A 17,652-nucleotide genomic window follows, 5' to 3' on the forward strand; every position below is an offset into this window, starting at 1 on the left:
TTAAAAAAAAAAAAAAAAGAAAAAGTACACATGAACCTGAAAAATTTCCCGATTAAATGATTCTTTACTATTCCAAAGCATTATGAGTTCTGCATGTGTGCATTCATTTCTCATGTTTTGCATAATCTTTCTGATGACTCTGTGCACAAGCATACCATGGAGAAACAGCAGCTAGCCACTGTGAATACTCATTAAATTAAATGAGTAAGTTAGAATTATCTACTATAAAAGTAAAATGAAAGCAAAATCACAAATTTGAAAGCCAAGCTGAAGGCTGAAACATGCGCATGCAGTTAATACCTTCTTAATATACACAATGATAAATACTTCATATAGATATACAGCACATTTGGATACACAGTACCCAAGTGGAACTCAACTGCGATGGTATCTGAAATGATACGTTTAACCCTAAGGAGACACAGAACTCTGAGGAAGCAAAGACACCGAGGTACTTTTGCAAAGCCTGTTCACAGCAAGGCTTCGGTAACTCGGACAGAATGTCTAAAAAAAACACTCCCCGGGGCAGAGCAGAGCTGAACGGAGCCGAAGCGGCTGCAGGAGCGGTGCCGGTACCAGTGCCGGTGCCCCACTGCCCGCCGGGCCGGCCGCAGGACCGTTGGGACCGTTAGGACCGTTAGCCGGGGCCGTTAGGGCCGTTAGCCGCCGCCAGAGGGCGCCTACCGGCTCCTCGTCTGCACCGCTTCACGGCAAGGGGCTGGGCTCGCCTCGGGGGCGACAGCTTTAAGGCTTGTGAGGTAATTTCTGAGCCCCAGCGCGTCCAGTGGTGTGTGAGTAAAAGAGATGCACCCCAATTCCCTCTTACCCGTGATCCTGATGTTATTTCTCAGGGTTCTTTTCCCCCCTTCAAGTCTTACTTTGCTGCCCATGGCACACACAGGTCAGTGGCACCTCACACTCGTGTTTTCTCCCCTATCACGTCAAACAAATGACATGCAGCCCATGAGTTAGCATCTATCTGTGGCTTGTCTATGAACACATGAAACCTTTTTTAAAAGTAAAGGTGGAAAAAAAAAAAAAAAAAAAAAAAAAAGGAGTAATTTATTTCCTTTACCTAGGTCTTTCTGTGGTAGAAAAGGCTACACACTTCTGCAAAGCCTCTGTAGCTGTGTGACCTCTGACAGCAGGTATGAAAATACTAACAAGTATTTAAACAACTCTGCATAAACTCAACAGGAACTTGTGTCATTAGTTTTGAAACAGTTTAAAGACATTTCCACTGAAAAGTCCTCCATGGAGACATGAATCAGATTAATCAGTTTTGTGGTGAACGTGGTAGCTCCTGTTTCATGTAATCTCTTCCTCTGAAAGCTTTGATTGAAAACTAAGCCACATTCAGGGTTTTGTGATAGCCTGGGAGCTTCCTTCAGTAAACTCAACCCCAAAATTAATTGCTGCTGGAGCTCATAACCCATTATAATGCTTCCAGAATCCTTCCCCTATTATCTTGACCTGTCATGTTAAATTCATCTTTTTGACATGACACCATTAAACAGTGTGAAATAGAAGTACAGAATTCATTACTCAAACGGAAGAAAAAGCACACAGTCCAGTTATTGTTCACAGGTCTGCTTTTGCACTTCTGAAATCAAATGACATTTCATCACAGCTTTTAAGAAAGATGTTTGAGAATAAGCAATCATCTGTCCACCGTCCCTCAACTTTAAGGATTCTTCTAAATTCACACTTTTAGGACATTTCTGTGTAACACATACAACAAAGTAAGAGATCTGCACCAGTTCTACCCATAGACAAGCAATAAATTAATGGATACGGTATTCCCTGGACTCTCATTTCCCTTAGCTATGAATTGTCTTAGGTGAAGGTTATCCTGGAGAGAGACATGAAATGATAATTCTTGCTTAAAGTATCTGGCTGCCAGAAAGGCAGGTAGGGATTGTAAATTAAAACATGACAGAGCAGGGGAGGACTCCAGACCATGCATAATTTACATTAACACATTTGTAAACCATGAATTCCTGTTACGTGTTACATATTACAACTGTTCTTACATGAACTGCAGAAAAAAAATCTTACTCTTAATGAACTAGAATCTAGTTATTCAGAAAATGCAAGCACACATTTTAAGCACCTAGGAAGGAAAGAAGAAAAAAGTTAAGATAGCTTTGAGCTGTATCCCTCCTAAAAATGCAAAATCTACATTGGTTAGGTGCCTTCAGAATTACTGAAAAAATACGCAAGAAGGAGGAAAAAACAAACAAACAAACAAAAACACAATTCTCTAGTATGTTCTCATGAAAACACTATTGAATTGAAAATATTGCTTGTGTTATAGATATAAAGCTTGGTGTATATGTCTCCAAAACTTTCAATGTAAATCCAAAGAAACTACTTCAGCAAGCTTAGGTTTCCTACACAATGATGTAATACATTTCATTTTTTTCAGCTTATTAAAAGATTTTCGTTGATGCTTGGAAAACATAGTTAATAACTCATCATAAATACATACCGGTGTAAAACATATAAAAGATACTTTTATAGGAGTGATTCACAATAGGAGTACATACAAGAATAAAAGTATATTCACTCTTCACTGTACTGATATCAGCTACTTATAAAGATAAAGAAATTTGGTCTAATATCACATCATTTCCATGTTTTATGATAATATTAAACCAATACTGCAGAGAACTGCTGAAGGCTGATGCCAAGGTAAGTGAAAGGGGAATCAGAGACATTCTGCTTATTTCAAATGCCATTACAGTAATGCGATCCATACCTTGACAGATGCTAAGAAGAATCATTTTGCTGATTGACTTTTCTTCAAACGTAAGTCTGTGGGCAATCAAAGAAAATATGAACATCTGGCTGAGCTTTTGATTGCCATGCTCAGTGATACAGCTTACCCAAATAAGCAACAATTAGTCAGTACAGCTTGTGTCAAAAGACCCATCAAGTTAATTCAAATTAACTCAGAATAAATTGAATCCAATTGGCATTCATACAAATTTGTATGCATAGTTTAAATAAACTTCTTTTGCGCTATACTATCCTTTATTTACAAGCAAAACACATGCAAAGTTTTGTGGTTTAAGTAAATATCTTTAAGCTTTTTGACTTCTTAAAGGCAAACTTCTGGGAAAACTTTGATCCTTTTCTTCAGAAATGCATTTCTAGACTCATAAAAATTTGTCAGCTTTTTCATGTTAACATTTTTCACTTGCCAAGAAATATCACAAATTTGTAGAAGTTATTCATCAGCATTTTTTCAGTAGCAGTTACAATAGGTGACTAGCATTTGAGTAAACTTAATAGCTAGAAGGTGGTCAAGATAACTACCAGATTGTATTAGGAAAGGAAAGTTCTAAAATTCAAAAATATTTTCTAATGTTTTCACTTGATTCTCATTATAGAACCCTGGGAATACATGCTTTCTTTCAAACAAACAAACTACACTAACATTCTTTCTTGTTTAGATTCTGTTTATCGTAACTGTGAGGTAGATTGCACATGAACCTAAGATTAAAACTGATCAAAGACAAATCTGATGTATGTATTTGATTTTTTTTAAATCAAATGTACTTATTCATTTTAAAATAGAAATATAGAAAAAGTAGTTTCGTTGAATTGTAGCTCCTTGCAGTAAATAAATTTTAATTTTTGCTTGTCAGATATAAAGATGCCATTGTTTCTATGTTAACCACTAAAATTTTATTTGAAATTGTGGAAGCAGAAATCTGTTCTTGCTAGTGAAATAGTGACAGACTCTGGCTGTGGTGCTATCTGTGCTCAAGTATCTAGAAGTGATGCTTCCTGTAATCTCAACTAAATCTGTTAGCTCAAACTAGCCTGATTCTAGAATCCTTTTACCACCTCCCAGTAAGGAGTTCTGCAACACATTTAGATGCAGTCAGTGAAAGCCTAATGCCAAACTGTTTTTCCCACTGCATGTTGGGTATGGGTCACACACACAGCCCCAGTTCCAGCGCTGCATATGGGGTGGGGAACTCTTTTGGCTGTGGCCCTGAGTTCCCAGTGTCATTAGAGCAAGGGAGCTTCAGAGCTGTGCTGGGAATATGTAAAATGCAGATACAGGAGAGGAAGGACATGTCAGAGGAGATTGGGTGAATCAGTCTGTGATTCTCAACTTGGCATGCTGTATCATCAGCTGCCACAGGTGCCACAAGTATGGTAAAGGAGCTTTTCTTTTTGTTGGGAGTCCACTCTGTTTTAGAGCCAGGAATTAGGTTTTTCCTATTCAGAGACTCTTGTGAATACAAGGAATCCAGCACCCTTCGGAACAATCAGATCAATTAATTAGGAAACTGTTGCTGTGCTGCCTTAACAAATCAGAGGATTAGTTTATGATCCATAACTTCAAACAGCCTTTTAGCAGCTGTTTCTTGGAGTTTTTTTTCCATTAAAATACTAACCCCTCGCACATATTTCTTCTGGTTCAGAGGTTAAGAGTTCTCCTATTAGCATTACCTTTGGAAATATATTTGATGAAAAGTCCCTTGGATAGTCTAATGATACGGTCCAGTTGCTGTCAGGTGCACAGGCCCTTTGCAAATTCTACTGAAAAATCAATACCAATCCTTCAGTGCTTTCAAGGGATGTGGGATTAGTGCCATAATAACAGTGACCGTCTCCAGCAAATGACTGTTCAGTGATCATTTTGCAGTGGCCTGGAAGTCCAAATCCCCCTCAATAACTTTCAAAATCGACACTTGCTGGAAACAGTGTAATCATCCCTAGCATAAAGACCAGTAGCTGCACTTACTGGCTAGTCAAGTACCTGCTTATTTACTCCACTACTTGCTCATTACTGGCCTAAAGTTTTGGAGAAGAAAATCTGCTAAAAATGTACATTCCCAAATAGCAGTTCAGCATTTCAGATGTGTTCAGCAAACAAAGGAATGCTATGTACCGAAGAGAATCAGCAAGCAGCTCTCTACATCACCTGTTTTATTTAGAGATTTGAAGGTAGACTAAGGAGAATAAATTTTCAAAGACTGTGGTCCCGGGGGGGGGGAGGGAATAAAAATCACTCCAAATGATAAACAGCAGAACAGCATTGGGTAGTTAAGGTCTCTGATATTTATTCTCTGGGTAAAGCAGCCTGCTTGCTCAGAATCATTAGCAGGAACAGGGGAATATTTAGCAAAATTTGAAATAGCGTGGCAGTTACTTTATGAATAGGTCTCTGAATGTAGTATGTTACATGTACCATTTTTAAAATGAATTCACAGTAGCATCTCATGCATAAACACAACAAAAATATCAAAATTTATTTAAAATTTTTACAAAGCTCACCCTTATTTTCACCATGACACAAACCACAGGAGTTGTATAGAGATTTCCCACTCTCAAATCTACATCAATTAGAGAAATAATTTGAATGTAACTGGCAATCTTCTGTTTATTAAGACATTTATGAACACCATTCTTTATACTTCCTATCTTGCTACTATTGATTTTCTTTTGCATCAATTTATCAAGGAGTTGCAGTATAGAAGGTGTTAGCCATGAACTGAAATACAATCATTTATTGCTTCTGATTAAAAGCAACAAATATTTCATAAGAAAATTTCCTCATTAGTGGCTGACACTTTCCCACTAGATCAGGGTCAGTAAAAAATAGAACACAACTCTATAGAAATGTTGAACATAGAGGGTTGGAGTTAGATGATCTTTAAGATCCCTTCCAACCCAAACCATTCTATGATTCTATAATAATCATCGTAAATTGTTGCTACGATAAATTATTTTGAGGAGTTATCACCTGCCAGGAAAACTTGTGAAGGTTTCCAGAGCTTCTGATCTGACTAGCATTATGATTGATTTTATAGAAAAATAAAATAAAATAAAATAAAATAAAATAAAATAAAATAAAATAAAATAAAATAAAATAAAATAAAATGATAAAATAAAATAATAAAATAGTGAGTTCTGTTAGTCTTTTTAAGGAAAATTCATCTATACAAGCTTATGTTTCTCATTTTTATGGAGAGCTTGGAAAAAAGCATAGGTGATACCTCAAAATCGGGGGAATAAGAGGGGAATTGGAATGGGGAACCTGAAGAAATTAACTACAGAGAGGGTCAGAAATAAAGACAGACCAAGTCCAAAGTCTCTCTGAAGAGGCAGGTGGGACTGAATTTTGGGGCATAGCAATGCTGTTTTTAGAGACTTCCCTCTCCCTTAGCAGATCCATTTTGGCATGCAAGGGCCCTTCTTTTCTCCCTCTTTCCACACATTTAATCGGTCCTGCCTGATTGCAAAAGGGACACATTTGGGCATGAGCAAAGAGTGTTAATGGGGAGATAGTTGAGAGGGAAAGCAGAGGTTCTCTAAATACCTTTTTAACAGAAATTTGCAGAGTAGGAATTTATGTCATTAAATTGCAGACCTGTGCTGACAGAATGGACAGAGAATTGCCTGCTTCCTGGCATCTCTACATTTAAGCAGAGATTTTTCTTCTCATCCTAAGGCAGGAGCTGACACGCTGCCAGCCCATGTGCAGACACAGTGTGTGCTACAGCAGTGAAAAACTTGCTGGGGTGGGAACATGAGCTCATTTCCAACTCCCTCCATGAAGTTTGTTGTCCATGTTGTGCAGCACAGTGACAATTGTTGTGAAGTCCTTGTTGTCCCTGAGCTTGTCATGCTCATCTGTTATTCACAGTCTGAGCAGTGTTCACTCAGTACTGTCTGTATCTGTGGTTGTTTTTCTGTCAACATGTCAGATTTAGGTGATTTCTACTAGGATTGAGACCTGTATTTATTTATTTATTTTTGCAATGGAAACTAACATAATAGTTTCATTTATGTAATTTATGTAAGTATTTTTAAAGCTTTGCTTGCACCATACTCAAAAACATTTGTGTCTATTATTTTGGGTTCTTCTGAGGTTTGAATATCTACCAATGTTTAAGTGATTTCCTTATAGGAAATGTTCCTGATCTTGTTACATTTCTCATTATTTTTTTTCTGGATATCTCTTCAGTTAATCCACACCTCTTTTTGAAGAAAAAAAAAAAAAAAAAAGCGGTGCTAGAATTAGAGAATTAGACAGCTGAAATCTCAGCTGTAATAACAGAGAATAATTATATCATAGGATTTATATACGACAACCTCTTTCTTGAAACAGCCTCTCATTCCACGCCAATATTGAGTTTATGACTCATTTTAAGTGCTGATCTTTTTCTGCCTTGCTAACGCACAGACAATGAGACTATCTGTATTGCACAGGGAATGTCTTCTTCCAGGAGTAGGACTTCTGCACTTATTGTTGAATTCTGTTTTACAGCCTTCACACCAAACCCACACCACTGTCTAAAGTATCAACAGCAACAACAACAAAAGTTGTTGCTTCTGGTCTGCTGCTTCTGGTCTGCTTTTCTCCTGTTAAATAAAATGAAAAACTGAACTTCATAATTCACTTTTATATGGAATGACATAAAAATGCATGAGTCTACTCCCTGTTATCTGCTACTCCTCCCATTCTCTGTTCAGCATCAGATTTATATTTTCTTTTTTCCTCTTTCCTTTTTTAATGGAGTTATTAGAAACTCTCATTGTCCTTAAGTTCCAGATGCAATTAAACTTGTGACTTCATATTTCCTGGGTCTGTTGCACATATTTATGCCATTCCTCTCTGCTCCTTCTCAAGAGTGCTTCTACTTTTTATACAATGTCTTTATTTGCAGATCAATCAAGAGTTTCTTGTTCAGTACTATCAATCCCTTACTGCACTTCTCTCTTTTTAGTGTGTTGTCTCTTTGCATATAATATAGCACACACAAGCTGCTTTGGACCAACAGGGTCTTATAACCACTAGTCACAGATAACCTGAACTCTAGCAGTGTGTATACACTTCATCATGCTTCACTACCATAGCAATCCTAGAAGGTAATGTTGTGACTGAGCTGAACATGAGTAGATGTTACACCTATAACACCATTTGTTTTAAATTACTGACATTCTCAGCATCTGAATGTGAATCAGTTCCCTGTTCACTTTCAAACTGACAGGAAGTTCCAGTAGTGGGGTCTTAAAATTTCTGGTATTTACACCTATACATGATACAAGAATCCATTTAATCTAATAGCAAGTACAGTCAATGTGTGTGTGCCATAGGAAGTCGTCCAACTAGACTTTGTTGCCTAAAGTGATTTGCCCGTCCTGAAAGATATACAAAGAGATTTTCAGTATATCTTCTTTCTGTCAACACAAAACAAAACAAACTGTTTTGTTGTTGTTGTTGTTGTTGTTGTTGTTGTTGTTGTTTTGTTTTGTTTTTTAAGTCTGCTCCTTGGTTGTATCAATCCTTGGCCAACACATACAGGTTGTCAAAAATGAGTCACAGCAATGATATCCTGTGTTGCCATGGAATTCTTGGAAAATATGTGGCCCAACTTTCTTAAGAAAGTTCTTGGGGCACAGAATAAGAACGCTTGATACATTAATACTACACCTCTCTCGAGTCTTCTGTGTAAAAATATTGGAAGAGATTGTCCATGTAGACAGTGATATCACTTGCTAAACACACAACAAAGTAATAATATAATAAGGAAAATATATTTGGAAATATAAAGTCAGTGATGCTTTTGTATTTTAGCAGAAGTATAAAAAAATATTTGAGAACTCCCACCTTTTTTAATGCTGCCTTGGATTTAAAGTATTTTTTCCAAACATCTCTCAAGCATTAAATTTATTTGCTACTAGTATTCCTTCCAAATCACCTGTCTTAGTAACTTTAAAAACAAAACAAAACAAAACAAACAAACAAAAACACACACAAAAAAAAAAACTCTGTACAGAAATGCTGAATAATCATGCTGAAATCTATAGCTCCATTAACCATGATAAAATCATTATCATTCTTTTTTTCTTTGTGTGTAATATAGTGTTTGTATAAATGCTTGTTGCAACTGGAAAGTATATTGTGCTATCTAGCAGATGACATTTTAAGTTATGCAACCCATACATATTAGACTAGAGAAAATCTTATTGTGATTTCACAGCCAGTTTCACTGTAAACAATTCTCTGAACTGCCCACTTTCTATGTGACATCTGTTCTCATAGGACGCGCTGGTAGGTTTTTTTATTTATTTCAAAGTATTGAAGGGACAAATGTTATGCCTAAATATATTCTCTACAATAAACAAGTACCTTTAGCAAGCTATTGGCTGAATCAATCAATTCCATCTCAATGATATGTTAGTGAAAACATCTTATCCTCACAAGCTGATTTCAGGCCATTAAGACAGACCTTTTGCTTTGCAGTGTAGATATTCATTATATTTCCCTCTGGTCATTTGTCTTCATTCAGAGCAGCATTCAACCATCTCTGGTCCTTATTACTGTTAACAAGACTATGGTCTACCTTAATATAGTGTCAAATGAAATCAGAAAGAGTCATGTGGATGATAACAAGAGAAAATGCATCAGTGTGTGCAACATTATCATGTAGATGAGAAATATAAATGAGGGATGAAATGCAATTTAAGGGAACACTCAGATGGAAAACAAATGTGCCATTGCAGACAAACAATTTCTGAAGCAGCTGCATAGTAATAAAAAGAAAGAGAAAAAAAAAAAAAAAAAAAAAAAAAAAACACATGAGAAACATGTCATTTCACTTGTAATTCTTGTTACAGGATTGAAAATCAGAAGAAATCTGAGTTATTAAGCAATCAGAAAATATCAGGTATTTTCAGTAAAAGTGGTTCTGTTATAATGAAATTCTTATATTTCTCTCACAAGACCAGCATCATATAACATACTGTGTTAACTGCATGAGCATCAGAAAAGGTTCTGTTTTAAAACTGTTAATTTGCTAAAGAGACTAGTAGGCCTAAAAGCTTTCTAGATCATTTTGACACCTTCTGTTTTTCTCATTAATGCTGGCACTGGTATTCAGTGATTATTGTAGAAGCTGACCGTATTTACAAAACATAGATTCTTTTTTGAGACCACATTTGAATTGTATCTGAATATCTCTTAGATGTTCAAGATATTCCGTTCTTGGAAAGATGCAACAAAACATCTAAACACTAGGCCACTGGAAGCTTCTTTAAAATGTCTAGCCACTGTGATCAAAGAGGAAAACTTTTCTTGAAGATACTGTCTCACAGAAGTACCAGCCGCTGTTTTTATCCTCTGAAGCAGCTCGTGTCAGTCATTGAGAAGTCAGGATCCTAGACTAAACTAATCCCCTTCAGCATTATAAAGTCCATATACTAAATTTGTCCCCAATACTGATCATAGTGAACATATCTATTGCTTCCTTTGGCATTACTGCATTTTTTTACTATGAATACTTGGCTCCCAACCTTTCATAATGGAAGATAACGTAACTACTGAGGCCTAAGGGTATGAATGGAAGAAGATAGTTTTGCTTTTTACAGAACTGAACTTCATAAATTCAAAAATGCACACCTAAGGAAATATGCTAATTTGACTAAATATTCCTCCCTTCAGTAAAGAACCAGCTTTTACCAGTATCTCAGATTTGCTTCTCAGCTCACGTATATAAGAACTCATGCGGTCTGTGCATAGCTAAAAATTGCTTTGTCACCATGCAGCAGCAGATGGACTTGAGGAATCGAAGGACTTGCTGAGATCAGACCAGATGTGGGCATGTTTTAAAAACATTTGTCATTTTCATTTTTCACTGAAATACATTTAAGATTAAAAATGTCCACATGACAAGAAACATCTTCATTGAAGATGGATGCCTATATGCACTCCTTCCTTTCTGTATACCTTACTCTCTTCTGCATTAGCCACAGGGGAGTTAATACAGTGCTCAAAGTGAACTCTGCAAGAAAATGCGTAAGGAACTAGTAGCCTAGAAATTATTAATTTCTTATTGGCATAGTAGTCACATATCTGTACAGGGAGACAACCGCAGACATAGAACTGGAAATAACAGTTGATGTTTCCCAGACTCAGAATACCTCAATCCACCATCTGGGTCAAATTACAAGTAGCACCCAACTAGCACCCAACTAGTTCTAGCCACAACAACCACAAACTGAGCTTTTGAGAGTAAGCAACATTGTCCAGTGGATGATATACCTGTATCTATTTCCTTGAAAACCTGTACCTATTTTCCAGGAAAACCTCCTTTTATCCAGAAAAACATCCAGACACCATTTTGGAGACCTTCTCCAAAAGAAGCTCTCAAAATAAAATAAAATAAAATAAAATAAAATAAAATAAAATAAAATAAAATAAAATAAAATAAAATAAAATAAAATAAATCTAGACACCATTTTGGAAAGCTTCCCCCACACACACACACTTCTGAAGAAATATATTCCCAGGTTAACTATTTATACTTACAGTTCTGAACCCAAAATGAAAATACATAAATCAGACCTAATCTCCTACACTGCTAACTGCTAAATTAATCTGCTTCTTCTATATACACACATGTTATTTTAGATTCCTTGAACAATTAATTTTATTGATGATTCATCCCAGTTTTGGCATTGAATCTACATGCCTTGACTATCTTGGCCTATTCCATTCTCCGTAGAGAAAATAAAAGCATCAACCTGATATAGTGAGATTTCTATCCCACTACCCTTGTAATCTCTCCAAATCAGGGACAAGCTCATGTAGGACAGCATGCTCTGATTCTGTCAGCATTTACACTGAAGGCAAAAATGGAGCTGGCTCTGATGACTTTGATCAAAAATGGTGCAAGGACACTAATGTATAAAACGTTGTTTCTATCACTTAAAACAAACAAACAAACAAAACCACATACTTATTTTAAAACCTTAAACTAAGTTATAACCAGAAATCTGAACACCCTTTTTCTTTCCAAATTAGATTACAGACTTTATAGTAATAATAGTAATTTTATAGATGAAAAAACACATATGACTGACCTTCAAATCAGCACTCAGCCTGACAAACTAGATCAATGTATTATCCAGGCCTGTATTTCTCATTCTGTTTCACCAGTCAAATAGAATTTGCTTGTTATTATAAATAAGAACCCTCAGATAACAACAAAAAATAAATACATACAACTAGTTTCCAATGTACTTGTTCTCAAAATTCTCTTTTTGAAAGAACTGCAAGTTTACAAGCTGTTTGCATGAGTAATAGCTTCATTGCTCAAAGGTACACTACAGTATTCATAATAAAGTCACATTTGTTATTAGACAGGGAGCTGATTTTTTTTTAAATATCAGTCACTAAATCATCTAAACAGTTATTTGGACTTTACAGGCTTCATATGTAGAAATCATCTGTTTATGATGTTTCGTTGAATGCTCAGAGTTGACATTAGTTACATATTGACCATTAGGTTCTCTGTGGGGGAAGCTCACAGGAGATTTCAGATTATAAGGGGGTCTCAGCTTCAAGAAAACTAAACCAGCGACAGAAACTCCTGGCCAGAGACTCTTAACTCAGCTGCAAAACAAGCACCTGAGTGATTTGCCACTACTTGGTGAAGCTCATCTTGGTTCTAATGTGTTAAAAAATTTGAGTCTTGAGTAGAAGTTTCTCTTGATTTGTCTTTATGGATATAAAATGATTGAGAATTTGTAAAACGAAATTATCTTAAACTACATGTTTAGATGGTGGGGATTCTAACAAATGAAATTAATTTAAACCCAGAGTACTACAAAGCCATAAATATCATTGAGAAGAATTGTTGTGAAGACAGGTAAGGGGGGGGGGGGGGGGGGGGGGGATCTCTCAAGTAATGCAGATGCCTTAATACACTTGCATTCATTGCCACGAAGAAAATCAGGTACCTACAGTCCTTTGTTGAAGTACTTAAGTTTGGGGAGAGAACACATACTGCAAGCAGGTGTCTTTAGGCCACCAGTAATTAGTTCCCATAAGAACACTGTACCCATGGGATGCAGCTAGGATTAGTTTATACATTGCTCTTTGAAGATGTAAAAAGATTCCAAAGAGCTAATTGGTACTAGATTATAAGATTTCTGTATTACTATTTTCAGCTATTTCACTCTAAATATAAAGTGATAAACAGATATTCATGCCAATTTGGAAGTTTTTTGTTTGTTTGTTTGTTTTGTTTTTTTAACAACTATTTAATTATCTCATCTATTATTGAAAACATAAAATAAAAGATTTGATCAAGAATGTCTCTTGCATATAAGGAAACAAAAGCTTGTTTTCAATGTTTAAAGGATCCTGAAAATCTGTTCATTTTCCTCTCCCCAACTCTCAAACCTCACTTTATTTATTCCCTAATAAATAAATAAATAAATAAATAAATAGATAAAAAATGTTTGAGGTCTGTATAAAATAACAGAGTTATTACGAATAATGTTTTCTTCCTTGATTATATTGTGATATTCACTGAAAGAAAACCAAACCAAAACAATATTTTGTTGGCTTTTTGGTGGCAGATCAACAGAATTGAAATTTAAGCAGCAAGAATTTTTCCCCTTCAAAAGCTCAAGCTTAACATGAAATTGATAGCAGAAAAACAAGCTGGAGAACAGTTACTTGGAAATTTTTTTCTAGGCAGGTAATGCCACACAGGGACAGGTTGCTCACCTGGAGGTATTCTCAGCAACACAAAGCAGGGCTAACCTGACCAACCTCTAGTAATAGTCCCACCATCCTACCTCAAGGAGGGGCCTGGACTTGATGATTCCCAGAGGTTCCTCATAAATCTGTGATTCAGTGACCCCCTACAGCAATGCTGAAATTAAGCAAGAATCATCCAACCAAAGAGATTATAGGGTGCTGATAAAAAGGTGTAAATAATGCACAGCCCCCCAAATACAGGATAAAACAAAACAAACAAACAAAAATGGAAAAAAAAAAAGGGGGGGGGGGGGGGCTCAAGTAAGGAAACATATGCAATCCTCAACCTTCTTTACAATTTCAGCATTTCCACTGAATTATACATACTTAATGGAAAAAAAGGAGACCCATACCTTTTTTTCCTTACAAGTCACCTTAAAAGAAGTGGGAAATATTTACTTTATCACAGCAAAACTCTGCGCAAAGGTTGAGTATTTCAAAAAGGCTCCCTGCATCAACTGTAATTTCCTTTTCAAAAATAATCATGTAATTTTATAATCTGTGTGGTAATTTGATGTAATACAATTCTTTTAAAGATATTATCCTTTGGGGATTTTCCTCCCTAGAATTTCAACTTCAAGCCTTTAAATTATAACAAGAACATTTCTTTTACTTCTCCCATTACATCACCCTTTATATTAAGACATTGTATTCAAATTTTTAAGCTGACAGGGTTTGTAACTGGTTGGACAGCCTGTCTGTTCTGCAAGTAAAATTTTAATAGATATTAAATTCTTCTCTAATAGTTGTGTCAATGTTGTACTGCCAGCGGCCAAGAAACTGATACTTAATTCTGTCCACCTGAGAGCACACCTTAATGCAGATTTGCTAGAGAGAACCCTTGCATGAAATTCAACTTTCTTCCTTTATAGGCACATGTGCAACCAGCTTAGAAGAATGCTCTACCTCTTTAATGAATAAATAAATCATGAGTCTACTGCAGTTTCAACTACAGCAAGGGACTCAATTTTGGTGTGAGAAGAATTGGCTCAGGCTGTAATGGTTCATATTTCTAAAATCTGGAGATTTATGGTTCCGCTTGTCTAACTGGCTAATATCAAAGGCACCACATATGTAGCAATAATCCTTTCCTTGCGTTGGGATTTTCCCATGTTTGTTGACTGGAATCTCAAAAAAAATACTTGAATTGTGGCAATTTCACTATAAAACAAGAAAACAAGATCTGTATTAACCAGACTCAGAATTCAATGACCATATCTATTCCCTATGTGCACAAACGTGTCCATAAGCAATACTATTATCTCATGTTATTTCTGTGCCTATTTCTTCCATGTTGCCTTTAAATCCTTTCTCCTTATACACATATCTCCTCCTTATCCACATATTTTTAATTTATGTCTTCCAGTTACTGCTTGGCTGCCCATCTCATCAACATATGGTAGCTCTGCTGGCTGGTGGCACAGACCTCGTATCTGGGGACTGATTAATGTACCATTTTGTAACTGGCACAGTTAATTACATGCCTTAGAAGCAATTATAAAATATCACCACCTCAGAATATTCTCAACAATGAATTATCCAGATCTACTTAGTACATTTGGTCTTAAATTTATTTACTGTGTAGTAGATTATATTTTCAAAAGTTAAAGTAAAGCTCAATGCTCTGTCTGGCATCACCATTCTAATCCTCCCATTCTAACCTTGAATTTGCCATATGATTTGGAAATTTCTCTTATATTCAAAAACATTTTTTTCATTATTATTCATAAACAAAATAATTATGTTTCTGTTTTTGTTTTTGTTTTCAAAAAGAGGAGGAAAGGTACATTTCTACTCTTTATTTGGAATACTAGGCTCCTTATTTCAGATGCACAGTTAGAAAAGTGCCCAGAATGACTGCTCTCTTCTAAGAACAAAATCTAAGGATGTTTGTAATCTTGGAGGATATTCCTTGCTGAAATTTGAGTCTCTAGTGATCGTCTCACAGCTGTTCAATAATGATGCTGTGTTTTTTACATAAATGTGTAAAGTCCTTCATGCATCTAAGCCAAGAAACAATGCAAACTGTGCACCTGAGCTTTTCTAACTGTTCTTTCTCCTGCACCTGAGGACTTCTTGCAGATGGCTTTGTCAGAATACCTTGCTGTTTTTGTGTTTTTGTTGTTGTTATTGTTGTTTTTAATAACAATTGCAAACCCTGGAGAAAAATAAAGCTGCAGTGAATACAGATGCAATGTTAATTAAAATACACTCTAAACTCTAAATATGAATATTTAAAAAAAAAAAATGTATTGACATGTCAAGCAGCCAGGCATTACTTTGAAAATCAAGTTTTATTTCCCTGAAAATTCAAATCTGCATTAGGATATATTGAGCTGAAATGCTACACATTGAATTAATTCAAGGGTTTTTTGTGTGCAACTATGCATTATGGCTCTGGTACCCAGCTGCACTTTGGGTAGATTACAGAATTTGTATAACTATATAATCTAACGGGTGATTTCTAGTCTCTAAAATAGTACAATACAAAGTATTAGTAGCAGTCTTGTGAAAGAGATTTCCTAATTGGGCAGCCAAGTTAATTATTAAAGATGTGCTAGCTTTTATGCTGCTATCTGTCTCATGTCTGTAAGCAAACCAAACAAAACAATGTCAACAGTAGATATGCTTTGTTATGTTAAGTTCCTTCAAAGAATTCCAAAGCATATAAGAACTGGTTAGATAAACTTGTGTGAGCTCCCCTGTAGGAAAAATTAAATAAATAAATAAATAAAAAGTTAATAAAAACATAGTTTTATTATGATTTCAGTAAATAAATGAAAATAACTAGTTCTACTACTATATTTAGCCCTGGAGACATCTGTGATTGTTGTCGTCAAGCAAATAGCACTGCTAAGCTGTAATGTTTAAATTAATCCTGTCACAGAGGTGAGGTCTGGAGGTAGATATAGAGATTTTATTAATCTTCCACTAGAACTGATTTTACTGTGCTAATATTTGTTTTTTTTTTTTCTCCATATCATGCTGTCTCTACCTAAAATAAATATTGTCTAAAACAGAAGCAATGATAGAGATGATGGGTTTGGTTCATTTTTATGTAGTTAATTACTTTCCCAGCCTGCATTGTGTTTCCCTTTTTCCTTTACAAATTCCCAGACCAAGAAAATAAAGTGTTATCGCCAAAGGAAAAGGAGAAACAGAAAAGGAAGCCATGACAAGAGAGACGGGGAAAAGAGTCTTCATTCATCTGCATTTCACTGTCTCTCTTAACTTCTGCTTTGCTTTGGGACAATTTCAGTGCTAAAAAACAAGTGCCTTGTTAATAGATCGTACTAACCTTTTAACTCTGTATAGCATTTTGTCCCAAAGAAAAGCAAAAGATCATGCAAAGCTACAATAACATTAATTATCAAACTTTGGGGATCATTTCACCAAAGCAATGGATTTCACTTCACCACTGTAGCCATCTCTGTTTAGAAACTTATCAGCTGTTTAGTAGCGCACTAGTAAAACATGATGAGTTATTATCTCAACATTTCCTAGGAACAAGCTTTCAGTCTTACACTAGAAGACAGGTAAAAACCACCTGTTTTCTTTTTTGTAACTCAGTTCATATGATCTCCAGTATACCTACAAAAAATGTAGTATAAAAAGAAGGAAACCCAGCTGAAGATTTCATAGTTTTAAGATAATTAAATAACTGAAGTTTGACTGTGAACCCTAGAATGCACTGGTACCTGGAATGCTACATCTTACTTTCACTATGTACCAGAAGAGACAGCATTGTCTGTTGATGTTGATGCCTTTCAGACACTATTTCTGTACTATTTATTAGCAAATAATTTTGGCTTTTTCCAAAAGTGATGAAAAATCTAGAATTTCAATTACCTCTCAGCAAGCAACTCAGCAATTTTCTTCTCACCATGTTGCTGGTTTTGGAACGTTATATAAAGATCACACATGAATGGAATTAGCCTTTCCTTTCAACCACTTTATTCCCTCATGCAGATTATCTGTCTTGTATTTCCATGATCAAATATTCAGATTTTGCTTTAAGACTTACATTTCCTGAGAAACTGTAATGCCAGGTACTAGAAATTTTGTCATAAGAA

The sequence above is a fragment of the Netta rufina genome, assembly GCF_964035555.1.
Source record: "Netta rufina genome assembly, chromosome: 8".
Classification (NCBI taxonomy): domain Eukaryota; kingdom Metazoa; phylum Chordata; class Aves; order Anseriformes; family Anatidae; genus Netta; species Netta rufina.